The sequence below is a fragment of the Furipterus horrens genome, unplaced genomic scaffold (assembly GCF_987537825.1).
Source record: "Furipterus horrens unplaced genomic scaffold, mFurHor1.1.pri manual_scaffold_8, whole genome shotgun sequence".
Classification (NCBI taxonomy): domain Eukaryota; kingdom Metazoa; phylum Chordata; class Mammalia; order Chiroptera; family Furipteridae; genus Furipterus; species Furipterus horrens.
This window is the reverse complement of record NW_028327178.1, coordinates 59,287,050-59,305,408: the sequence shown is the minus strand read 5'-3', so window position 1 is coordinate 59,305,408 and position 18,359 is coordinate 59,287,050. Positions and strand designations below refer to the sequence as shown.

The 18,359-nt window shown below is 42.9% G+C and overlaps 1 pseudogene; it reads left to right on the top strand.

The window, feature by feature from the left end:
* Nucleotides 1-10,441: 10,441 nt before the first annotated feature.
* Nucleotides 10,442-11,107, top strand: LOC150003001 (ras-related protein Rab-7a pseudogene; annotated as a pseudogene).
* Nucleotides 11,108-18,359: the final 7,252 nt, after the last annotated feature.

Sequence of the window (18,359 nt, the reverse complement as noted above, 5' to 3'; positions counted from 1 at the left end):
GCATAATGCTTTTTGAGATTCATTTGTGTTGTTTTGTGTATCAGTATTTTGATCTTTTTTATTGCTGTGGATGTCTGTGACGCGATATTCTAGCGTCCGCATCGTTTAGAGCTGTGACTCAGAACATGGCGCGTTCCTAGAAGCCGCTTTCGGCATCAGTGGGCGGCGGCGCGTGGACTTGCAAGCGTGGGGCGCGGGACCAACCGACGCCACTTCGTGTTGGACAGTGGAAGCTGGAGAGCCGGGCTATTCGGACTGAGCCAATTGGTTTCCATGGATCTCAATAGTGCCAGCACTGTTGTTCTTCAAGTCTTAACTCAGGCCACCAGTCAGGATACTGCTGTGTTAAAGCCAGCTGAGGAGCAGTTGAAACAGTGGGAAACACAGCCAGGTTTTTATTCAGTGTTGCTGGTAAGTTGCTTAAAAATAGTTATTATTTTTAATAAAATGAGACACTATTCTATTGTTTTAAAAACCTACTTGTGTTGGTGGTTTACTTAGTGAAACTGATCCAAATGTTTGGCTGCCATTGCACTGCCATTTACTAATTCGAGGCATGGCACTTGGAGGACATTTAAGAGATGTTTATTGTTGGGTGAGTATACCCAAGCAGGGTATTGGTAGTATCTGCTTAGAAGGTTACACTGCCAGTTTTCTATTTTAGCCTGTAAATGCTGCCCTCAAGACTGTAAAGGAGGAAAGAGGAAGGACATCTCTAAAATCAGAGAAGGAAAACTCTGACTCCAAAAAACCTCTGCTGCCTTGCGGCATACCTCTTCAGGGGAAAGGCTAAGGGAGTAAACCCCGACAGAAAATCCGGAGCCGGAGTCCCTAAGGCGGTTTGACGTTGTAGTCAACACCGGCAACTCCTGCGGCGCACCTGAAGCCAAGCTGTATTGACTTTGTCTTTCCCTTGGACCCTTCAGCTGCGAAGAGAGGGGGGGTCTGCTGCATGGGCAACAGCAGACCCTCCATATCACCCTGCCCAGGCTCTGTAGCTTCAGTTTCACTTGAGAGGACACTCCAGCATCATCGCAAGATGTCGACTCAACACGGGAGGAGACAGATACCGGTTATAAGCTCATCCGATTGGTGAAGGAAACGAGCGCCAGGGGTCTCCTCTGACGGTGGGAGAGGTCATCGCGCCTCACTGGACAGCTACCGTCTCGCCATGGCTCGCCTGCCCCACTGGGTGCGTGGGGATCAGAGAGGCGCCTCTCGAAAAGTGGGCCACAAAACACCCGCACCAGTTAATTCCAAGCAAACAACAAGAAAGAAGCCTCCGGCTCTTCGCCTCGCTAGCTGGAACATCAGGACCATGTGCCCCGGACTTACTGCAGACCTTCCGTGGATCAAGGGTGCCAGGAAAACCGCTGTCATCGATAGGGAACTGGCACGACTAAACATCGACATTGCGGCTCTACAGGAGACCCGGTTGGCCGACAACGGAACTATCAGAGAAACCAACTACACCTTCTACTGGCAAGGGAAGTCTCCGGACCAACCAAGACAGCACGGTGTTGGGTTCGCTGTGAAGAACACGCTTGTTAACTCCATAGAGCCACCCACAGGAGGCACAGAGAGATTACTTACCCTCCGATTGTCAACAACTTTCGGCCCAGTCAGCATTCTTAGCGCGTATGCCCCAACCCTCTGCGCCACCACCGAAGAGAAAGAACAGTTCTACCATGCACTGGATGAAGCGTTATCCAAGATTCCCAGAAGTAACGCTCTCTATCTCCTTGGAGACTTCAACGCAAGAGTAGGAGCCGACCACATGGCCTGGCCCACCTGCCTTGGAAACTTTGGGAGAGGAAAGATCAATGAGAATGGTCAGCGACTGCTTGAGCTCTTGTGTCACCACGGCCTGTGTGTGACAAACACATTCTTCAAGTGCAAAGAGATCCACCAGGTGTCATGGAGGCACCCCCGCTCCCACCATTGGCACCAGCTTGACCTCGTCATCACCAGAAGAACGGATATTGGCAGCACCCTCCTCACCCGCAGCTACCACAGTGCAGACTGCGACACGGACCATGCCCTCGTGGTAAGCAAGGTGCGCATAATGCCGAAGAGGTTGCACCACTCCAAGATGAAGGGTCGCCCACGCATCAACACCAGTTGTGCCAGCAACCCAGTTAAGACCCAGCAATTCATCAACAAGATGGAAGATGCACTCAGCGAGGGAGTGGCGGCAGATGACATTACCGAATCCAATTGGCCACGTCTCCGCGACGCCATATACAACTTCGCCATTATTGCTTACGGGAAGAAAGAGCGGAAGAACGCTGACTGGTACGAGGCTCACTGGGAAGAAATGGAACCCGTGATCGAGGCTAAGAGGAAGGCCCTACTGGCTTACAAGGTCACGCCCACTCCCAGTACACTTCAAGCTTTACGGGCTGCCAGGAACAAAGTCCAGAAGACCGCCCGCCACTGTGCCAACACCTACTGGCTAAACCTGTGCAGAAGCATTCAGGAAGCCGCCGATATAGGCAACGCACGAGGAATGTATGAGGGTATCAAGAAGGCAACAGGCCCAATCCCCTCCAAGATCGCCCCCCTTAAGTCCAAGACAGGTGAGGTCCTCACTGACCAGGAACAGCAAATGCGGCGGTGGACCGAGCACTACCTCGAGCTGTATGCAACGAAGAACACCGTAACAGACACTGCTCTTAAAGCCATCCCAGACCTACCAGTCATGGAGGAGCTAGACACCCCACCTACTGCGGCAGAGCTCGGCAAAGCCATCGACCGCCTTGCTTCTGGGAAAGCACCAGGAAGCGACGGAATCCCTCCAGAAATCCTAAAGAGCGGGAAACCAGTCCTGCTACAGCCGCTCCACCATCTACTCTGTCGCTGCTGGAAGGAGGGTTACATCCCCCAGGATATGAGAGACGCCAACATTATCACCATGTACAAGAACAAAGGAGACCGCAGTGACTGCAACAACTACCAGGGCATCTCTCTCCTCAGCGTCGTCGGCAAAGTATTCGCCCGGGTTGCTCTTGCCCGCCTGCAGACCCTTGCTTCCCGCGTCTACCCAGAGTCCCAGTGTGGCTTCAGAGCTGGCCGGTCAACAGTGGACATGATCTTCTCCCTACGCCAGCTGCAGGAGAAGTGTCACGAGCAGCATAAACCACTCTACCTCGCCTTTATTGACCTCACGAAGGCATTTGATCTGGTCAGTCGAAGCGGACTCTTCAGCTTGCTACGGAAGATTGGCTGTCCACCACATCTGCTTGCTGTGGTCATGTCCTTTCACGACAACATGCACAGCACGGTGTCCTACAACGGCGCAACCTCTGAGGCCTTCCCAGTCAGCAACGGAGTAAAGCAGGGCTGCGTCCTCGCGCCTACGCTGTTCGGAATCTTCTTCTCCATGCTCCTCCAATACGCCTTTAAGGACTGCAGCGAGGGTGTCTTCATTCACACCAGATCCGATGGCAAGCTCTACAACCTGGCCCGTCTACGAGCCAAGACCAAAGTCAAAGAGGTGCTCATCCGTGAGATGCTCTTCGCCGACGACGCAGCTTTGACATCACACTCCGAAGAGGGACTCCAGCAGCTAGTCACTTGCCTTTCCCATGCATGCAAGGAGTTCGGACTAGCCATCAGCCTGACGAAGACGAATGTTATGGCTCAAGGCACGGGGACTCCCCCATGCATCACCATCGACGGATACACCCTGGAGGTTGTCAACGACTTCACTTACCTCGGGTCCACCATCTCGAGCTCTCTGTCAGTCGACTTGGAGGTCAACCGGAGAATCGCCAGGGCAGCCACAGTTATGGCCAGACTGAACCGGCGAGCGTGGAACAATTCCAGCCTCACTGAGAAAACCAGACTGCGCATCTACCAAGCCTGCGTACTCAGCACTCTCCTCTATGGCAGCGAGACGTGGGCCACCTACGCAAGGCACGAAAGGAAACTCAACAGCTTCCACATGAGGTGCCTGCGACGCGTCCTGCATGTCGCCTGGCAGGATAAGGTCCCCAACACCGAGGTGCTGAAGCGAGCCAATATGAGCAGTTTGCATGCAGTTCTTAGTGAGAGACGCCTCAGGTGGCTCGGCCATGTCAAAAGAATGGATGCAGGCCGTATCCCCAAAGACCTCCTCTACGGCGAGCTAGCAGAAGGCAAGAGGATGACAGGGCGCCCAAAACTGTGGTTCAAAGACATCTGCAAAAAGGACATGACACAATGCTCCATCAATCTCAACACATGGGAAGTTCAAGCAGACGACCGCCTAGCCTGGAGGCTCGCGGTCAGGCAAGGTACGTCACGTGCAGAGGCTGCGCGCAACGAGGAGGCGGTCCAGAAAAGATCAAGGCGGAAGCAGCGTCAACAGCAGCAACAACGGCCATCTGCCTTCACCTGTACCAAGTGCGGCAGGGATTGTCACTCCCGAATCGGACTGCACAGCCATTCTCGGCGGTGCAGATAGACTCTCAAGAAGCTACGCCATCGTCTCTCGAGACGGACGGCTGCCGACGACGACGACGACGACGTCTTGGTGTGGTCCTTTTTGGGTCTAGCTTGTTTGGGATTCTCTGTGCTTCCTGGACCTGTATGTCTATTTCCTTTGCCAAATTTGGGGATTTTCCCTTCATTATTTTCTCCCATAAGTTTTCAATTTCTTGGTTTTCCTCTTCTCTCCAAGCCTCTCCTTATTTTTTCAATCCTTGTTTCCTTATTCTGTACTGGTTGACTGCTTTTATCTTCCTTATGTTCCAAATCATTGATTGGAACCTCAGTTTTCTTCCCTTCATCATTGGTTTTGTGTGGATTTTCCTTCATTTCATTTACTATAGCCTTCACTTCTTCCCTTATGCATTTGCCATACTCAAGCATATCTGTCAAGCCTGTAAGCATCCTTATCACCAGTGTTTTGAATTCTTCATCTGTTAGGTTGGCTATCTCCTCGTTTGTTAGGTTGACTATCTCCTCATCGCTTACTTCTCCCACTGGAACCTTGATCTGTTTCCCCTTTTGGGCCATACTTCTCTGTCTTCTCATCTTGACAGACTCCTGTGTTTGTTTGCCTCTGTGTCTTAGGTAGAGCTGTTGCTCTTGTTACATTATAAGGGGAGGAGTCTTAGGTATTCATCAGTACAGGGCTACCTGTTTCACCACATTATGACGCTGTGTGGGGGAAGGGTCTGAGAGGGAACAATGCCACTTGCTCAGCACTTGCTTTCTTTTCCAGGCACTTCTCCTACTTCATATGGGACTGGCACCTCTCTAGCTTTTGCCCTGGCTGTCATTCTCAGAGTGGGTTGGTCTATGGACGTCATAGGGCTGTGGGGCCATTTAAACAGGTGGATTCTTCTGGCAGTTTTTTCCTCCGCCTCAACCCACACTGGTTTGCACAGTCAAAAGTAATAAGGCTTTATTTTCTCTGGTGCTGGGACTGGGAGCTGCATTATCTGGTCTGGTGCTGGGAGCACTCCCCAGGTGTCCCTTCTGACTTTTTAAAATGTGTGACTGTGCTTTCCACCGGCCTACTGCTGCCGCTGCCACCACTCCTGCCACCACACTGCATCCCTTCCACCCCAGCTCCGCCCCTCCTACCTGTCTGGATGAGTATTTCTTCTTTATATCTTTGTTTGTTGGACTTCCATCCAGCTCAGTTTTCTGGAACTTCTGGTTGTCTCTATTTTTGAGGTACAATATTACCTCAATTACCGTGAGTATTATGTTCTAGACCCCCCTGGGAAGTACGAACCTTACATTTATTCTACACTCTTAAACTTATGTAACTTTAACAGCATACATATACAGTACTGCAAAATCCCGCGATATAGCGAAAAATCCGCGATAAATAATTAAAGAAAATATTTTTAAAAATCCTGCGATACAGTGAGGCTGTGATAAGGAACCATGATGCAGAGAGGGACTACTGTAGTTGTATTGCTTCTTCCTTGTGGAGGGAGATGCAGCGTGTCTGTCTAGGCCTCCATCTTGGCTGGAAGTCTGAACGTTTCTTCTCCTCGCCACCACCTCAAGTCATCTCCACTGCTTCTATCGACACTACCTCCACTGACAGGGAACAGCTGTGGTCTCCACGCAACTAAACTTGCTGCCTTGACTGAGTATTGTTTACATGGATGTGGATATTTTTCAAAATGTATTGCATACAAAGATCTGTTCATTTTACTGTATTAAATTTTACTTATTAAAAAATACAAAATGCCACCAAAGTAATCATTTCATCTAATATTTACATATGAAAGGTCTTTAGAAGTTTTTTTTTTTTCCAGAGAGAGAGAGAGAGAGTGGGAAGGGAGGGAGACATAGAGATGGAGAGAAACATTGATGTGAGAGAGAAACATCAGTTGGTAACATCAATCGGCTGCCTCTCCCATGCATCCTGAGTGGGAACAAACCCACAACCCAGGCACGTGCCCTGACCAGGAATCAAACACAACCTTTTGGTTCATGGGACAATGCTTCACCCAACTGAGCCACACTGGCCATGGCTCTTTAGTGTCCTAATGTAGATCCCACATTAGTAGTTTAGGAAGCATTAATAACTATAATTCCATGTATCAAAAGTAGGAGAACATGGATGTGACCAAAGTTGTTTCAAAGAAAATTTTTAACTTTAAAAAGTATTTTTATTCTTTTTTATTTAAAAATTACAGTTGACATATGATATTATATTAGCTTCAAGTATACAACCTTGTGATTAGACATTTAAGTAACTAAGTTATCACTCCAATAAGTCTAGTACCCATCTAACATCATACAAAGTTATTTTAATATTATTGACTATATTCTCCATGCTAACTATATTTTACATTCTTATGACTATTCTGTAATTATCAATTTGTCTAAATCCCTTCACTTTTTCAGCCATACCATAAAACCCTCTCCCAGCTGGCAATAATCAAAATGTTCCCTGTATCTATGAGTCTGTTTCTGTTCTGCTTTTTTGTTTATTTTGTTTTATAGATTCCACATATAAATGAAATTATCTGGTATTGTTTTTCTATGCATGACTTATTGCACTTAGCATAATACCCTCTAAGTCTATTCATGTTGCAGATGGCAAGATGTCAATCTTTTCTTTTTTTCTGAATCATATTCCATTGAATATATGTACCACTTCTTTACCCATCCATTTATTGATGAACACTTAGCTTGGTTCCATATCTTGACTATTGTAAATAATGCTGCAGTAAACATATGGATGAATATGCCTTTTCAATTTAGTGTTTTGGGTTTCTTCAGATAAATACTCAGCAGTGGAGTTGTGTGGTCCTTCTTTGACTCTTGTTATAGCATTTTTAGTCAATTTTCTCTGGTCTAAGTATTGCTACCCCAACTTTTTTTGTTTTATTTTGTTTCCATTTTCATGAAATATCTTTTTCCATCCCTATACTATCAGTCTGTGTGCATCTTTCGATGTGAAGTAACTCTCTTGTAGACACGTCATGTAAGGGTCTTGTCTTGTCATTTATTCTGTCTTTTGATTCTAAATGATAGCTTTGCTGGCTTGAGTAATCTTGGTTATAGGTCCTTGCTTTCCATTGCTTTGAGTATTTCATGCTAATCCCTTTTTGCTGGCAATGTTTCTGTTGGGAAATCAGCTGACAGTCTTATGGAAGTTCTCTCGTAGGAACTAACTGCTTTTTTCTTCTTTTAAAATTCGCTCTTTGTCTTTACCTTTGGCATTTTAATTATTATGTGTTTTGGTGAGGGCCTCTTTGGGTTTATCTTGTTTGGGACTCTGTGCTTCCTGGACTTGTATGTCTACTTCCTTCACTGGGTTAAGAAAATTTTCGTCATTATTTTTCAAATAGGTTTTCAATATATTTCTCTTTCTTCTTCCTCCAGCAGCCCCATGGAGCAAACGTTGATATGCTTGAAGTTGTCCTTACACTATCTCATTTTTTTGAATCCTTATTTTTCTTGCTGTTCTAATTGGGTGTTTCCTGATATATATTTCAAATTGCTCATTTGATTCTTTGCTTCATCTACTCTGCTGTTGATTTGGTGCAATTTATTCTCTATTTCAATTAGTTATCCTTCATTTCTGACTGGATTTTTATGCTTTTGAGGTTTTCACTAAGTTCATTGAGTGTCCTTATAACCAGTGTTTTGAACTCTATGTCTAGTAGGTTGCTTATCTCCAATTTGTTTAGTTCTTTTGCTGGAGTTTTGTTCTGTTCTTTCACTTGGGCCATGTTTCTTTGTTTCCTTATTTTGGCAGCCTCCTTGTGTTTGTTTCTATGTATTAGGGAGAGCTGCTACATCTCCCAGGCTTTGGAGAATGACCTAATGTAGTAGGTATCTTGTAGGGTCCAGTGGCACAGCATCCGCTATTACCCAAGCTGAGTACTTGAGGTGTATCCAACATGTGGACTATGCACACACTCATCCTGCAGTTGAGCCTTGATTGCTTTAGGCATATACAAGTTCAGCCACTGCCAATGTTCTGTCTGGGGCTCCTAGCACAAGATACAAAGAAATTTGCAGGTGGCTGTTACTTGTGTAGGGCTTGGAGCTGCCCAGATGAGGCCAAGCTATGTACCACGGCTGGCTGCTGCTAGTGCCTGTCCTGAGGCCACTTAGTGAAAGGTATGGGCTTACTGAGGCCTGATGCTGCTTGTTTGAGAGAATTTAGGAAAATCCACAGCATGTGCCAAGACAAGTCATTCATATGGAAAAACCACTGGAAACAGCTTGGGTGGATCTAAAAGTTGGTTGAGGCGGGGCCTCAGGGAATCACCAGGATGGTGCAAACAGTGTGAACCATGTTGATGGGGTCTCAAATATGGCATTTGCTTGCTGGCTCTGTGAGGTGAGAGTTTAGAAAAAGAACAATGGCCCCTGCCAGCACTTCTGTCTGTGAGCAATCTGTCCCCTAATTCTCGCCCTGATGCCAAATAATTCAGCCTCCCCATATATCTCTGGTTTCTATCATCTGCTGCCCACATGCTGAAGCTCAGAGGGAGTAAGTCTAAGTAAGTCTGTGTGGGGGGCCCTTTAAGAGGAACTGCCTGAGACTCTAGAAGTTTCTGTCTTCCACAGCCTCAATCCCCATTGACTTTTATAGCCAGAAATTATGGGGACTTCTCTTCCCAACACTGGAAACCTGTGGGGCTGAGACCCCTCACTCCTGAGATATCCCTTCCAATTTTTATCCAACATACATAGGTGTGGGATCAGCCCATTCTGCATCTCTGTACCTCCTATTAGTGTTGATGTGTTTTTTTCTTCTTTAATTTTTTCATTGTAGAACTTCCATTCAGCTCAATTTCTGGACATTCTGAATGATGATTGTTCTGTAGTTTAGTTGTAATTTTGATGTGGTTCTGCCAGGAGGTGAGCCATGTTTACCTATGCTGCCATCTTGACTGGAAGTCTCCTCCTTTCTGCTTTTAATGTTTTCTCATCTCCCTTTTATCTTGCTGCAGTCCCAATACTCTCTCATCTGTAAGTTTTTCTCCAGTGTAGGCTAGTCTCTGAGGTCTAACTTTTGACATATCAAATGTCCACTATGATATTTTTCTATACTGGAAAGGGATATTAAATGAATAGTATCTTCCTCTTCACCTACTTCCAAATAAGGAAATACAGAAAATTCTTACTAACATCCTCCAGTTTGAAGAAAAATTAATGGAGACTATAGCTATGCAGTCTCAGGGAAGGGAGAAGAAAACCTTTGTGACTAGGGAATCTTACACATCACCAGATTATAGGAGAGGCCATAGGAGCCATTTTCTAGGCTTTGCTGTATGAAGAAAATGACTCAATGTCCATTGAAGTGGGACACATCTCTGTGAAGGTGACTGCCTCCAACACAAGACACGAAATGAAAACACAGATGAGAGAGCAGTGTACGTGTCTTGATAAGGGATTCAAACAATTGCAGCTGGCTCAGCATTTTTCCCCATCCCACACCACATGCCCTCAAGTCACACAGAATTTAGTATAAAGCAACTCAGACTTCAGGTTGTGGCTCAGAGGGAAAGACAAACGAATGTCAGGTCAGGCAGAATAAATATCAAAAGGTATTTATCCACATGGTAGTAGAGCAAATAGAAGATATGGGCAGGTGGGTACCATCACAAAGTATATGTAAGATGAAAAGAAATGATGTGAAGCTATGCAAATCTATAACAACCAAAATGCATAAAATAGTACATAGAAATAACAGTCTAAGAGCCCAGTCTGGAGGAAAACATAATCCAAGAAACAGAAGAAAACTTTTAAGTGTGTTCCGTGATATGGAAGCTATGAACTCAATAAAACTATCTCGACTTCTGCTCAGGGCAGTGGTGGTGGCGGAAGTGGGAGCAGAGCCGGAGACTTGGCCATAAAGCCCGAGGCGGCGACTGCATTGGAGCTGGGGTGTTAGTGCCGAAGAAGCTGCTGGAATCAGAGCTTGGACTTCTCTGTCCCTGCCTCTCTTGCATCTCCTCCAGTGCCCCCAGAGGAGCAGCCGAGTTTGAAGGATGACCTCTAGGAAGAAAGTGTTGCTGAAAGGCATCATCCTGGGAGATTCTGGAGTCAGTAAGACATCACTCATGAACCAGTATGTGAATAAGAAATTCAGTAATCAATACAAATCCACAATAGGAGCAGACTTTCTGACAAAGAAGGTGATGGTGGGTGACAGATTAGTTACGATGCAGATCTGGGACACAGCAGGACAGGAATGGTTCCAGTCTCTTGGTGTGGCTTTCTAGGGAGGTGCAGACTGCTGTGTTCTGGTATTTGATGTGACTGCCCCCAACACATTCAAAATGCTTGATAGTTGGAGAGATGAGTTTCTCATCCAGGCCAGTCCCCGGGATCCTGAAAACTTTCCTTTCGTGGTGTTGGGAAACAAGATTGATCTTGAAAACAGACAAATGGCCACGAAACGAGCATAGGCCTGGTGCTACAGCAAAAACAACATTCCCTACTTCGAAACCAGTGCCAAGGAGGCCATCAACGTGGAGCAGACGTTCCAGACAATTGCACGGAATGCACTTAAACAGGAAACGGAGGTGGAGCTGTACAATGAATTTCCTGAACCCATCAAACTGGACAAGAATGACCGAGCCAAAACCTCCGCAGAAAGCTGCAGTTGCTGAATGGGCAGTGAGAGCAGAGCACACTTAGGCCTTTCAACACAAACCCCCTCTCCTCTTTCAGACAAAACATGAAGTGATCTCTCATATCCAGCTGCCAAAAGAAACCCCACCAAACTCACTCACCCCTCCACATACAGATCTGACATGAGCAGACAGACTCCAGCAGCACAGGAACGTGATGGCTCCACCAGGGCTCCCCCACCCACTACATCAGTCCTCATGTGGCAGCAGGATGGGCCAGCTGTAGAAATTGTTCTGGTGTAGAGTTGGCATTGGAAGTTTATTCTTTTTGTCCACCAGGGAGAAAGAACTGTTTACTGGTTAATCTGTCTAATTAGTTATCTGAATTTTTAATGGTCTTGTGATCTTTTTACCCCATCCCCACCCACCTCTTGTGAAGGCTATCATTGGGAAGGCTGGTGCCCCATGCTTCATTACAGGCTCACATCCAGTCTGATCAGGCTGAGTTTTGTATGTATCTGTTAATGCTTGTTACGTTTAACTAATCAGATCTTTTTACAGTATCCATTTATTATGTAATGCTTCTTAGAAAAGAATCTTATAGTACATGTTAATATATGCAAACAATTAAAAATGTATAAATTAGTGTAAGAAATTCTTGGATTATGTGTTTAAGTCCTGTATTGCAGGTGTGTAAGATGCAGGGTTGAACCCTGTCTGGATTGCAGTGTTAGCAACTCAGAATTCAGAAATCCAGCTAGAGGCAGTATTCTGTACAGTAGGCACAAGAATTAAGTAAGTCTTTTAAAAAAGACTTAAGAGCCAAAAACAAAAAACAAAAAAACACTATCTCAATGCTTAGGCAATAAGGTAACAAACAGATGAAAATGAAAAACAATGATGATAAGGAAAAACAATGAGACAACAAATACTATCATAGGTCTAATTAGTAATTTGAGAAGAACAAGAAATTGAATAGACATGTTTGGAAATAAAATTACTGATATACAAAAAAGGTTTGAGATACAGTAATTTCAGAGGAAAAATAAAAAAAGACTAACAGAGCTAAAGAGGTGATAAATTTGAAAGAATTACGAAGTGAACCAACACAAGGATAACTATAGTTCCTTAAATACAGGACACAGGATAGTCGTCGGCGGCGGCGGCAGCCGTCCGTCTCGAGAGACGATGGTGTAGCTTCTTAAGAGTCTATCTGCACCGCCGAGAATGGTTGTGCAGTCCGACTCGGGAGTGACACGGTATCTGTCTCCTCCCGTGTTGAATCGACATCTTGCGATGACGCTGGAGTGTCCTCTCCAGTGAAGCTGAAGCTACAGAGCCTGGGCAGGGTGATACGGAGGGTCTGCTGTTGCCCATGCAGCAGACCCCCCCTCTCTTCGCAGCTGAAGGGTCCAAGGGAAAGACGGAGTCAATACAGCTTGGCTTCAGGTGCGCCGCAGGAGTTGCCGGTGTTGACTACAACGTCAAACCGCCTTAGGGACTCCGGCTCCGGATTTTCTGTCGGGGTTTACTCCCTTAGCCTTTCCCCTGAAGAGGTATGCTGCAAGGCAGTGGAGGTTTTTTGGAGGATAGTAAGTACAAAGAATATTCAAAAATATAATAGAGTAAAAGAATCCTGTAAAGGAACAATGAAATATTCTGCTTATAGGGGCACATAGTGTTTAGAGGGAAATTTATACAGAACAATTACCTTAGGCTTTGTTAAGTTATTGAACTTTATGAATAAGACATAATTCTTCAGGCATGAGATGGATAAACAAATTGTTTATGATGGAGGGACTCAGCCTTGAATTTCTTCACAGCAGCATTGCCAGTAAACATTGCAGGGAAGAAATATTGATGATGTTCTGAGGGGAAGAAAGCAGGACCAAGGTAATCATAACCAGTCAAAGAGTTAAGTAGACATAACACAGGAAGTCACACTAACACATGAAATAATTCAAGAAATATTGTATATGGCACTTCTTGTAAATAAATATAACCAATGATGAGAATTATTAATTTTTAAAATTTTACATCCTAAAAAATAGAAAGGTCAATATTATGTGTTAAATCTCCATAAACAGACTATAAAGCTAAACAACTGGGAAATGTTTACAGATATAATGTCAAGATTGTAACACCTAACAAAATAAAAATAAAAATATAACCAACAAACTGTTAGTAGAAAAAGAAGTTGAAGAATACAAATCTCATATTTTATAGCAGGAAATCAATAGTTTTTATTCCAAATTGAAACATGCAGATAAATACATGTAATAAATCCAATTTTCTAATTGTTTTATAACCTTATAGAAATCTTTTAGACACACATGAAAAAAAGACTTCAGTTCAACAATTCCTTCAATTTCACACATTTTTATTCTTCTGTCAAAGTCAAATATTAAATATAAATATTATAATTTGTATATATCTATAGACAGATGTCTAGAATGTTATTCATCCCATGTTTAAAACTGTTTTGGCCCAATAAGCGCCAGGCCGGCGCACAACCCACTTGCACAAGCTCTACTCCTGCCCACCCACGCAGGTGCAGGAATAGCAGGCTGCTGTGGCAAGGGAACAGTGGGCGGTGGCGACTCACAGATACCCACTTCCACCACGCACAAGTGTCCGGGACCCCTCCCCAAGTGGTGAGAGATCGACTCCCAGGGCATGGCACCGCAGGCCTGAGGCTAGCACGCAGCACCCTGGCTGACTCCAACAGGCGCCAAATGAACGTGCTGGCCACCGCGGGCGCGCAGGTATTACCCGGGTGCGAGAACAACACCGCACACAGGCGCACACCGCTGCCGCCAGGATCAGGAACCTCTGGCCTGCCTCAACAGACCAGCTGTGGATCCAGAACAAGAAGATGGTACACAAAGGCTGAACTGATTAAAAACTACCTTTAAAAAAAAAATTTCTATTTTAGTTTTTTTATTTGTATTTAATTTTATTTTAATTTTTTAAATTTCTTATTTTTAATTTTAATTAAACAGCAGACCCTCCATATCACCCTGCCCAGGCTCTGTAGCTTCAGCTTCACTGGAGAGGACACTCCAGCGTCATCGCAAGATGTCGATTCAACACGGGAGGAGACAGATACCGTGTCACTCCCGAGTAGGACTGCACAACCATTCTCGGCGGTGCAGTTAGACTCTTAAGAAGCTACACCATCGTCTCTCGAGACGGACGGCTGCCGACTATCTCTCCTTCTCATCCTTCCTCTTCAGTTTTGGTTTATTTGTCTCTTTTGTTTAGCCTCCCTTTCACAATAAATATATAGCATATAACTACTATATAAATCTAATACTATACAATTCCACTTTCTTACTATATTTGGCATTCTTCCCTCTTTTTCTTTTATTATTATTAACATACAGTGTAAATATTACTTACTGTTTTGCATAGTCTCGACACTACTTGCTACTATTATTAATCTATCATCCCCTCTCAAAAATCATATTTTTCCTCATTAAAAACAACTCTTATCTATTCTTCCTATAGTATAAAAGCCCTAACCTCTCTACATTTATGTTAATACTGGCTCATTTGCTGATGATGGTGGGATAGAGGGTGGGGGATATTTTTGAGGGTGTGGGTTTCCTGCCCGGGCTGTGTGTTTATGTTTTTAACAGCAACTCCACAAAGGAACTCAAGACAAAGTGGAAAGAGTGACTCTTAATCAACTAGCCAGAGGGAAGATCCTACCACAAAGCATCTGAAATATAGCCAGACAGCATAAACAAATAACATAAAGAGTATCCCAAGAACATCAGGCTCAGGAGATCAAAGAGACTGCACCACTGAAACCCCCAGATCTCCTATAAAGAATCTCATACCACAAAGATAGGAAGTCAAAGCAGACAAATCCAAAAAACAAAAACAAGAAGAATCCAACATGGTAAGATGCAGACACAACTTTCCAATGAAAAAAAAAAAGAGGAATCCCCAGAAAGAGAGGTAGATGGAATATACATAGCCAAATGTCATACATGGAATTCAAAATAATGGTGTTGAAGAAGCTCAATATACTCAACAACCTCAAAAACAACTATCACAACCTCTAAGGAAGTTACCAACAGCTCCAAGAAAATTACAGGGAACTTACGGAGAACTACACCAGCATAAAAAAGGACATAGAAACTATCAATAAGAACGAGGAAGAAATGAAGAATACAATCTCTGAACTAAAAACACAGTAGAATCAATCAAAAGCAGGCTAAATGAAGCAGAGGATTGAACCAGTGAGTTAGAGGACAATGTAGAAAAGAATTCCCAGACAATACAGCAAGATGAAAAAATATTGAAAAAGTATGAAGAAGATCTAAGGGAATTATAAGATAACATGAGACAAAATAATATCCGGATCATCGGGATAAAAGAGGGAAGAGAAGAGGAACAAGGAATAGAGAAGCTGACAGGAGAAAATTTCCTAACCTGATGAGAGAAAAAGTCATGCAACTTCAAGAAGCACAGAGAATCCCAATGAAGAGGAACCCCAAAAGGCCCACTCCAAGGCACATCATAATTAAAATGGCAACATTCAAAGACAAAGAGAGAATCCTAGAAGCAGCAAGAGAAAAACAGCAAATAACATACAAGGGAGCTCCGATAAGGTTATCGACCGATTTCTCAACAGAAACACAAGCCAGAAGGGAATCATCAAAAATACTTCAAGCAATGAAAAACAAAGGCCTACAGCCAAGAATACTCTACCCAGCAAGGCTCTCATTCAAAAGGGAAGGTGAAATAAGGAGTTTCTCAGAGAAAGGAAGACTAAAATAATATATCTCCACCAAACCAGCATTGCAAGAGATGCTAAAGGGAATGCTTTGAGAAGATGAAGAAACAAAGAGGAGAGGAACACAGGTACAAAGGGAAATGAATAAATACATGTCAATAATAACCTTAAACGTAAATGGATTAAATGCTCCAATTAAAAGACATAGGGTAATGGAATGGATATGAAAACAGGACCCACATATATGCTGTATACAAGAAACACACCTCAAGACAAAAGATTTACACAGACTGAAAGTAAGGGGATACAAAAATATATTCCAAGCAAATGGACATGAAAAAAAACCTGGGGTAGCAGTACTCATATCAGACAAAATGGATTTCAAAGCAAGGGCAATAAAGAGAGACAAAGAAGAACATTTCATAATACTTAAAGGAACAATCCATCAAGAAGATATAACACTGATAAACACATATGCACCCAAAATAGGAGCACCCAAGTACATAAAGAAAATACTAGAAGACCACAAGAAGAATATTAACAGCAACACACTCATAGTAGGGGACTTTAACACTCCATTATCAATGATAGACAGATCTTCAAAGCAAAGAAACACCAAGGATATACAGGCATTGAACAACACACTAAACTACATGGACTTAACTGATATATAATATATAGAACTTTTCACCCCAAAGAAGCAAAATATACTTTCTTTTCAAGTGCACATGGGACATTTTCAAAGATAGACCACATGATAGGACACAAAACAAGCCTCAACAAATTCAAAAAAATTGAAGTTATATTAAGCATCAAACTAGAAATCAACCTCAAAGAAAAAAGTCAAAGACAACCCAACTCATGGAGGATGAATAACATGCTATTAAATAATGAATGGGTTAACAATGATATCAAAGAAGAAATCAAGAAATTGCTGGAAACTAACGATAATGAACACACAACAGCCCAAAACTTTTGGGACACAGCAAAAGCAGTCCTAAGAGGGGAATTCATAGCAATACAGGCATATCTGAAAAGGATAGAATAATCTCAAAAAAAAATCTAACCCTAAAGCTACAAGAACTAGAACAACAACAACAAACAAAGCCTAGGGCAAGAAGAAGGAAGGAAATCATCAAGATCAGAGCAGAATTAAATAACATAGAGACTAAACAAACAATTCAAAAGATCAACAAAAGTAGGAGCTGATCTTTTAAAAAAATAAACAAAATCGATAAGCCTATAGTCGGGCTCATCAAGAAAAAAAGAGAGAAGACCCAAAAAACAAAATCAGAAATGAAAGAGGAGAATTCACGACTGATACCACAGAAATACAAAGGATTGTAAGAAATTACTACACAACGATATGGCAAGAAATTTGACAGCCTAGAAAAAATGGACAAATTTCTAGAAACATATAACCTTTCAAAAGTGAATCAAGAAAAAGTAGAAAGTCTCAACAGACCAATAACAAAGAGAGAAATAGAAACAGTAATCAAAAATCTCCTGGCACACAAAAACCCTGGACTGGATGAGTTCACAGGTGAATTTTACAAAACATTCAGGGAAGAACTAATGCCTAACCTCCTCAAACTATTCCAAAAAATCTAATAAGAGGGGAAAATCCCAAACTCTTTCTATGAAGCCAGTATTACCCTAATTCCAAAAGCAGGTCAAGACACAACAAAGAAAGAAAACTAGAGGCCAATATCTCTGATGAACATAGATGCTAAAATCCTCAACAAAATATTGGCAAACTGGGTCCAGCAATACATTAAAAAGATCATACACCATGATCAAGTCGGATTCATCCCAGAAATACAAGGACGGTTTAATATTCGCAAATCAATAAATATAATAGATCACCTAAACAAAATGAAAGACAAAAAACCACATGATCATATCAATAGATGGAGAAAAAGCATTTGATAAAGTACAACACTGATTTATGATGAAATACTCAGCAAAATGGGACTAGAGGGAGCATACCTTAACATAATTAAGGCTCTATATGAGAAACCTGAAGCCAACATCATACTTAATGGACAAAAACTGAAAGCATTCCCCCTAAAATCAGGAACAAAACAAGGATGTCCACTCTCTCCACTCCTATTAAACATAGTGTTGGAAGTCCTAGCCACAGCAATCAGACAATAAAAAGAAATAAAATGCATCCAAATTGAAAAATAAGAAATAAAACTATCATTATATGCAGATGAAATGATAGTATACATAGAAAACCCTATAAACTTCACTAAAAAACTACTCAAAATAATAAGCGAATTTGGCAAAATAGCAGGGTACAAAATAAATATACAGAAATCTAAGGCATTTCTGTACACCAACAATAAAATATCAGAGACAGAAACAAAAAAGAAAATACCATTTGCTATATCAACAAGAAAAATAAAGTACCTAGGAATAAACTTAACCAAAGAGATAAAAGACCTGTACTCTGAAGATTATGTAACATTGAAGAAAGAAATTAAGGAAGATATAAATAAATGGAAGCAAATACCATGTTCTTGGACAAGAAGAATCAACATCATCAAAATGGCCGT